An 8,964-nucleotide genomic window follows, 5' to 3' on the forward strand; every position below is an offset into this window, starting at 1 on the left:
TTTTAGTAAGAAAATTTAGATATCTGAGATTTGATGATCTAATTAAAATATTACTATATGGAACTAGCTACTTCATTTTAGTAAGAAAATTAATAGAACACGTTTATTTTTATTAAATGCTTAGTTGAATTAGTTAAATTAATAGAACTAGTTGAACTAATAGAAGTAGTTGAATTAGTTGAATTAATAGAACTAGTAAGTGTTTAATGTTTCACCTATATGAACATAGGAAATGTCTTCTGACGACGAAAAAGATTTCATTAAGTGCGAATTCTGTGAAGACCAGCGCGGCCTGTGCGACAGAAATTTCCTTGTTGATGATAGGCGCTTCAGCATCAAGCTGGATGAGACCTTCGAAGTGAATACAGTAAGTCACAACGACAAGTCTTTTTTCGTAATTAAGCATGACTTATATATGCTTCATTTGCTTCAACTTATAATTTTAAATTTTTCACTATTCTACTAGCGCATCCCCTGCCATGGAAGAATTTTTGTCTTGGATAAGATAGGTTTCAGTGCTATGGAAACTATGGAGGTAAAGAGAGTTTACCTGAAGACCGAGCATGCTGGTTATACTTTCAACGTCAAATTATACAATGCAGACACGTACACCTATTTTGAATGCAAAACTTGGCAAGCACTATGCAAGGCTTTTGCATTTGAGCCTGATATGGTTATCACCTTTGATATTCGTCCGGAAGATGATATTGAAGGTAATAGGGACATCTGGGTCGATGTGCAGACGCCTCCAGTTCTACCATTATGTGAGTTTCTCAACCATATTTATGTCTTTGATATTGTTTATTCAAAAATAGTTGACAACTAATTTCTATTGACAGCTTATTTCCATTCAAGCAAACATGTCCGGCGCTTGGTAGACAGGACCTACTACTGTCCCGGAGCTGAACTAAACTGCGAGGAGATAAGTTATTATGTTTCATGGCTTGAGGATCTTGATGCTGTTAAGAGAAATCATTTTCCTGAATTTGAAAATCTTAGTACTCAAAACGTGCGACCAATAGTAATCGTATTGAACTACGGTCACATGTATTTAGGAAAGATGATAAGATTTTTACTATTAGTCCTGAGTGCATCTTTTGCATACATTATTTTTCAAGATAAACTTTCATTGCTAAGTATATTAATTACTATACTATGTTCTTCAACAGGGACTCCCGATGACAGTTGTGCCTCAGTGGATCGAGACTAAAGGTCGCATGTCAATTGTTAGCTTACGGCCAAGATATCCTACAGTGCACATGAGTGCATTCAGGATTTCTGAAAGCGATGAATGCTTAATAGTGAAAGATTGGAGCAAAATTGTTAACGATCGCAGGGAAGTACTAGGGGGCAGCAATCAGAAGCGCAGCCCACGATTAGGAGACAGGTTCATCTGCATGCTCCAATATGATGAATCAGGAGAGCTATGCATGTTCTATGCTATTTTACCTGAGAGAGAGCAGCGGGAGTGATTTAGCTAGTTATCATGCTCTTAGTACTTGTTGTCCTCTCATGCGTGTCCGTATTCTTTGTCCTGAACTTAATCTCAAAGAGTGATTTGCTTTTGTGGTGTTATGAACGCTTATAATATCATGACCATCTTTGCTAGCTAGTATATACTGTTGTTGGTGATGATATGATGCAAGAGTTTTTATATTAATATGATGATGATGATGATGATGATGATGATGATGATGATGAGTTATTATATCATTTATGAAAGAAACCGCATATTAGTTTCAACTGGATGGATCCTAACTAAGTGATCAAGTATATGCCATATCCATATTACTTAGATCACTAAGTGACAAGTAATATGGATATGGCATATACTTGATCACTTAGCTAGGATCCACATGCATCCAGTCGAAACTAATCTGCGGTACTTTCACCTAATGATTTAACAACTCATTATAATGTAAAACAATCACTAAATTAAATTGAAAACACAAAACTAAAGGAAAAATAAAAATTAAAACCAAAACACACCCAAACATTTAGTACTGGTTGGTGTTACCAACCGGTACTAATGTCCTACACGCACCCGGGCCTGGCTCGTGCCACGTGGTGGCACGTTAGCGCCGGTTCGTGCCAAACCGGTACTAAAAGGGGGGCCTTTAGTCTCCACTCCATAGTGTCGGTTGCAGAACCGGCACTAAAGGCCCTTACGAACCGGTGATAAAGGTCGGTTCTGCACTAGTGCATTGATATATTTAATTAATTCTAAAAGACTCCTAATCAATATTAGAACCTTTTCTTATTAATTTAACATCTCCCAAAATATTTTTTCACCTATATATCAATTTCCGTTATTACCCGCTAAACCCCGACGGCCCCGGTTTCATTTTTTTGGGTTTCGTTTTTTTGGGGTTTCAGGTAGGCAAGTTTCGATATATTTTTTTGTTTCGTTTTTTTCGGATGGCAATTTTAGTTGTAAAAATGTCAGGGCGGTGTTACTTCGTGCCACACATGCACTTACCATTTGCGTAGACCGAATGATAGAGGCCAGAAATGGTCTTCCAAAGAAAAAGATGAAGGAAAAAAGGTCGGCTTCGAGAAGGAGATCCGAAGGCGAGGCCGAGCAGGACACCCGAATTCGAAGGGGGAAATTTCGTTTCCACCAATCCTGATTCGAATCCAACCCCAACTCCGACCTTCTTCTAAGCTCCCGATCTAGTCCTCGTATTATTTGAGAAGCGGGTCGTGCCCAAACCCATCCCCACGAGAAAATCGCAAACCCGTCCCCATCAACGTGCACGGGGTTAAGTTTTTGCCCGTCCCCTAAACCCGTCGGGTTTTCAAAACCCACGGGGAACCCGTCCACGCGAGCAGTCAATGAAAACAACAACATTTGAAAGAAAAACATGAGCATATTACAGCAGCAGGCGACGGCTGGGGGATCTAGGTTTAGGTTTAGGTGTTGTGTGGTGCGGGAGAGAGAGGCTTGAAGAGCGAGTGACACTGTAGCGACCGAGCATGGGGTTGGTTTATACTCCAGGGCCTCGACACTGTGGGGCTCAGCTGCTCGGGCATTGTGCCTTTGGGCCACTTGAGTCAAGATGGATCAGTGCATGCTAAATAACGTATTTTGGCGGGTTTTATCGGGTTTCGGGTTCGGATAGTACTCAAACGGGTTTAAACCCGCGAAACATATCGGGTTTTATAATGTACCCACGAGCAGCCCCATGGGGATAGAAAGTCGTCCATCCCCGTCCCCTAATAAGGTAAAAACCCGCGGGGACGCAGGTTTCGGGGGCCATTGTCATCTTGAGTCGTGCCTGCCAGGTCGAGCATCCTCGATCCCGCCGGCCGCTTTCGTCCACCGCCACCATATATAGCTCAGTAATCATCATCAACGCGAGATTATCTCTGCACCGTGATGTCGCCGAGTCGCACGCTGGCCGGATCTCTGCCATGCCTCGCCTTCCACCACGGCGCGGGCCGACCGACGCCGATCTTCGACGTGTCGGAGAAGAAGACGATCGCCGGCGACATCGACGAGCTGAAGAACAAGGAGATCTGCCCAGCCACGCACGGCTTCATGCTGGTCAGGTGCCCTGCCTCCACCTCCACCTTCCTGTGGAGTCCCCAGAATCGCGGCGGCAAGATCGAGCTGCCGCCGTTACCAATCGAACATGATTTGTTCATAGACTGCATCTGCCTGCTCTCCAACAAGCCCACCGCTTCAAACTGTGTCGTGCTTCTGGTCGAGCCTTACGGCACCTTCATATGGTACTGTTATATCGGAGACGATCAGTGGCAAAAACACGACTACTACATCGGAACCCAGCCTCTCGTGGACCTGCAATCCGAGGAGAAAGAGGTCATAACTCCGATCGCATAAGTTTTATTTCAACAGCACACAAATCGAGCTTGGTGTTCTTGAATTCTGCCCTGCTCCCGTATTCAGCTCCATCACGATCAACGACGTGGTCGATGATGTCTACGGTGTTGAACAGGCTCCAGCCCAAGTTTTCCTGGTGGAATCGGACGGGGAGCTCTATATGGTTTCCGTGTTATTCGTCACAACGGCGAAAACAATTTATGGTGCAAGGGTTCATAGGATGGATTTCTCGAAGCGACAATGGAGAAAAGTGTATGATCTTGGTGATCGAGCGTTCCTCTTGTCCCTGTTCAACTCTGGTGCTCTCTGCTCTGTCGGCGAGTCTGGACTGCGGGAGAACTGCATCTACATGGCGTATCCTTGGGAGCAGACCTTGCACATTTTCAGTGTAGAAGATGGTAGTATGGACACGCAGAAGCTGGATGAAGCTCCGTCCTCGGATAAAGCCAATCCATAGATTAGTTTAGATTCACAAGGGGTTTTCTTTCTTTCCTTGTCGTTTTTAGTTATCACCCGACTTGATTGTGCAACCTGTTTGACATACCAAATTACTGTTTACATGTTATTATGCTACCCACACAGTATTGTGCTTCCGGCAGCTATTTCTTCCTAGTGAATTTGAATCTCATATTCTTATCCAACAAATAAGGACCCTAATGCGAACCAACCTGTGGTTGGATGGTTAGGTGGACAGTTGTATACCCAGTCCGTCAAGATTCGAGTCCTGGTGCTCACATTTATTTCTGGATTTATTTTAAGATTTTCGGCGATGCGCGTTCAGTGAAAGGAGATGTTCCCATTGACTATGAGGCGCCTTTGGTGAATTTATCAGTTTCAAGATGATATGCCGCATCCGTCTCTCGGAGGTGCTCATAGAAGTAGGATGTGCATGTATGTTGTTCATACGGATGATGAGTATATGCGTGTATATATAAACACCTGCATCTGTATTGTGTTAAAAAAACTAAGGACCCTAATATCCACCTGATGATGAGTGGTGCTATTTTACGAGACTCGGAGGGAGGTTTTGTTGCTGCGGCCATGGAATATAAACCGAATGCAATGGACGCTCCAACAATGGAGGCATTTGCGTGATTATTGGGACTACGACTTGCTGATGAGATGGGAATTTTTTTCTCTGTCCATTGAAAGTGATTCTATGAAGATTGTTCAAGCTATCCAAAATCCGGATGACTACCAGGCGTCAGGTGCGGTAATTAATGACGATTGTCGAAGGTTGATGAGTTCTTTCGGCAAGGCGACAATAAATCTTTGTGTGCGTGATGTAAACGAGTGTGCTCATACTATTGCTCATTTTAGTTTCTTGGGTCAGGAGTCAAGGGTGTGACTTGATGTAAAAAATTAGAGTTGCCACGTGTAGTTAAAACATAGTTGTCATGTATGATCAACCATAGTTGTCGTGTGTGGTTAAAAACCATAGTTGTCATGCATGGTCAACCATAGTTTTTTTTAACACAGTATAGACGCAAGCGCTCATATACACGTGCATACACTCACCTCTATGAACGCGCACACCCTACCCCTATGAGCACCCTCGAAAGACTGAACTGACATATCATCTTGAAATTTACCAAGTCGCCGTAGGCACCTCGTCGTCGACGGAAGCGTCTCCTCCCACTGAATGCACATTGCCGGAAATCCTGAAATAAATCCAGAAATAAATGCAAGCACCAGGATTTGAACCCTGATGGGTTGGGCTTACCACAGTCTCTCTAAACATCCAACCACAGGTTGGTTCATGGTCAACCATAGTTGCCGTGTGTGATTAACTAATTATCACATATGCACACCTGCAGTTGCCATCTATCACCATGTGAGACGTCATGTGGACGAAGAGCATTTTCGTTCACATGTTTCTGGCGAGCGTCTTGTGTCCGTTCGGGCGAGGAGCGCCCACACGTGTGGCACTAAACGATAACACCCACACGATGTTAGGTGCTTACGTGGCTCTCCACCCAGATGGCAGCTGCTTCAAAAATCATGTAAAGAATCAAACGGCATCAAGTGTGTGTGGACATGTTGATAAGTGCCACACGTGTGGGCATTATCGTTTGGGTAAAAAAGGGTTCGGTAGGGAGGAGTGGTCAATCGAACGAAAAATAGCTCTATGAATCGTTCGCTCCGGCGAAACCCAGCGCAACCCCCGCAGTTGGGCTAGTTGGGCTAGAGGCCCAGCTATTTTCTTTGCGAAAAAAATAGCATGAACAAAAAAATTATTTGTATATAGAAAATGGCGCGGAACAAAACAAAATACAAATGACATGCACCGATTTATGAAAAATTGGCACGCTGCTTTATAAAAATGCCAAGCTAAAAAATATTACCATGGTATATCTAAGTATTAAAAATCAAGGCAACACATATACAAGTCTACATGGCAAAAATCATTTGAAAGTATCATGGCAGCAGATGTTTAATTTCCATAGCAAAACTGTGTTGGAGTTGCAAATTGTACGATGACGATTATACAGAAAACAACGAAGTCATGGCGAAAATAAAATTTCCATGAGCCAATTAATAAAATTTCCATGATCTTAAACATAAAATTAGCATGCATAAATAATAAAATTGTCATGCGACCTATAATGAAAAGTTTACACATGGCAAATTTATTAAGTTTATTTTAGAAGATGGCAAATTTAGGAGAGTTTTTCACTAAAAGGCAACTTTTTGAGAAATTGTAACAGGTACATGTAAATTATTTTGAAAAAGATGGCAAATTTAGGATTTTTTCACTAAAACTATGGCAACATTTTCATGTATTTTTCCATGGTCCATAATAAGGTGTTTATGCAAAATGAAATTTCCATGTTCTAGTTAATGAAGTTGCCATAGTATAAACAATAAAATTGCCATGATACTTACAATTAACCTAGTCTGTAAAGTAAAAAAGAATATCAACGCCTAATTAAACTAATTTGACATGGTATAAATAATGAGATTGCCATTTTACCTACAAAAACTACCATGGGCTAATTAATATTATTGTCATGGTCCAGTAAACTTGCCATCGTTCGAAAAAGTTGGCAAGATCTCTAAACTGTATTTGCCATGGTGCACAAAAAAGATTGCCATGATCCATAAACTGAATTTGCCATGATAAATAGACTAATTTTGCCATGGTCCCCTAGAGAAGAAATTTGCCATTTTTCAAAACAAAAAAATGTGCCATTGACTGTGAAGTAAAATTGCCATGAGATAAATAAAATGTATTTGACATGGTCCATGAACTAAGATTGTCATGGTCCATAAACTAATTTTGCCATGAAATATAGACTAGATTTTCCATAGTTCCGTAGAAAAGAAATTTCCTTGCCATGACATGTACAAAACATCATGGCAAACTTGCCATGAGAATAACAAATATGTTTACTTGCAATCACAAAAAAATTACCATGGACAAAAAAATGTTGAGGCATGTCAAATTTTGAGACATGATAAATGTTCGAAGATCAAAATTCAACAAGAAAACATTCAAAACATATCTTAAAAGTAAAAAAAATTGTGGCATGTCAATTTTTGCCATGATATATAGACTAGATTTGTCATGGTTCGATGGAAAATTTGCCATGGTATTTTAATTAAAATTGTCATGTTTTATGCGACAAATTTGTCATGTATGTACAATAACACAAAATTATAGGCAAAAATTTCCATGGCAGATGCAAATGAAAACTTGCCGTGGTATTTTTTTTAATTGAAATTGACATGTTTGGTATGAGAAAATTATCATGTTATTTAATTAAAATTAAAATTGCTATGGCAGATGCAAGTTAAAAAATGCTATGGTAATTTAATTAAAATTGACAACTTTTGTAGATGAGACACGGCAAACTTAATTACATTTTTGATATGGACATCTCCAAAAATTGACATGTGTCATCAAGCAAAATAGCAATGTGTCAAAAAACAAATTGCAATATGTTATATAAAATGTACAAGTTTTTTATCACTGCATTTGCCATGACTCATATACCAAAGTATCCCTACATTTGCATTGCCCATATACCAAAGTATCCCTACATTTGCCATAACCCATATACCAAATTATTAAGAAATTAGCATGTGTATTGTACCATGACCCATAGACCAAAATTTCTTTCGTAAAATTGGCATCAACCTTATAACACCAATGGCAGTTTCAATACCATACCATAATTAGGGCACAAATTTATATGCAAAAATTATTTTTTCCATGACAATTTTCAAAACCATGCATGTGTATCCATCATCTTAGTTTTGCCATATGGCAACTAAGATTTTTCCATGTGTTATAGAGAAACGGGCAAACCTTTTGAAAATGGGGACCATGGTGTGTCGTCAGATTTTTATCAATTCCGAAAACTAAGTATTTCCATGTGGCTCGGATAGATATGGTTCGGTAGAACTGTGAAATATCAAAAAAAATATAATTGTTAATATAATGCATTAGTGACTTGTGCGTGCATAGTTTAATAATAGTATTAAATAGAACTTACCTCCATAACTAAATATAAGATGTTTTTATAGTTCAAATTAAACTGCAAAAACATCTTATATTTAATTACATAGTCCTAAAAGAAATATAAAAAAACTATGACTAAGGTCTGCCTCAAGGACCCACAAATCCTTTTGAGAATGGCTATCTCACAAACCTAGGAGGCCTTAGAGCATCTCTAGCCGATCTCTTATAATTTAACATTTATACCTCATTAGACAAGAGATCCTAATCAACGCCTTCAACGCTTGTTGGCATGGCGTCGCTCACACGCGAGGGTGGCAGGCCGCGGTCCAACTTGGCGCTTCGCTTGGCTTGATGCACTCGCACGCTTGCCTCCTTACGGTTTAGCTACTGATTTTCCAGAAAAAAACCGACACACTGGTTTTTTGTATATTAACTAAATTGAAAATTTTCACAGCTTTAAAGAAAGTTAACTTTTTCCAAAAAGTTATCATGAATTTGAAAAGTTGATTACGAATATAAAAATTGTACATGAATTTGAAAATTAAATTCATGAATTTTGAAACAAAAGTTTGAATTTGAAATGGTTCACTAATTTGAAAAAAGTTGGCGCGTTTAAAAAGGTTCATGGATCTAAAATAAGTTTGTGAATTTTAAA

This window comes from Triticum aestivum, chromosome 2D (assembly GCF_018294505.1).
Source record: "Triticum aestivum cultivar Chinese Spring chromosome 2D, IWGSC CS RefSeq v2.1, whole genome shotgun sequence".
In the NCBI taxonomy this organism is placed as follows: domain Eukaryota; kingdom Viridiplantae; phylum Streptophyta; class Magnoliopsida; order Poales; family Poaceae; genus Triticum; species Triticum aestivum.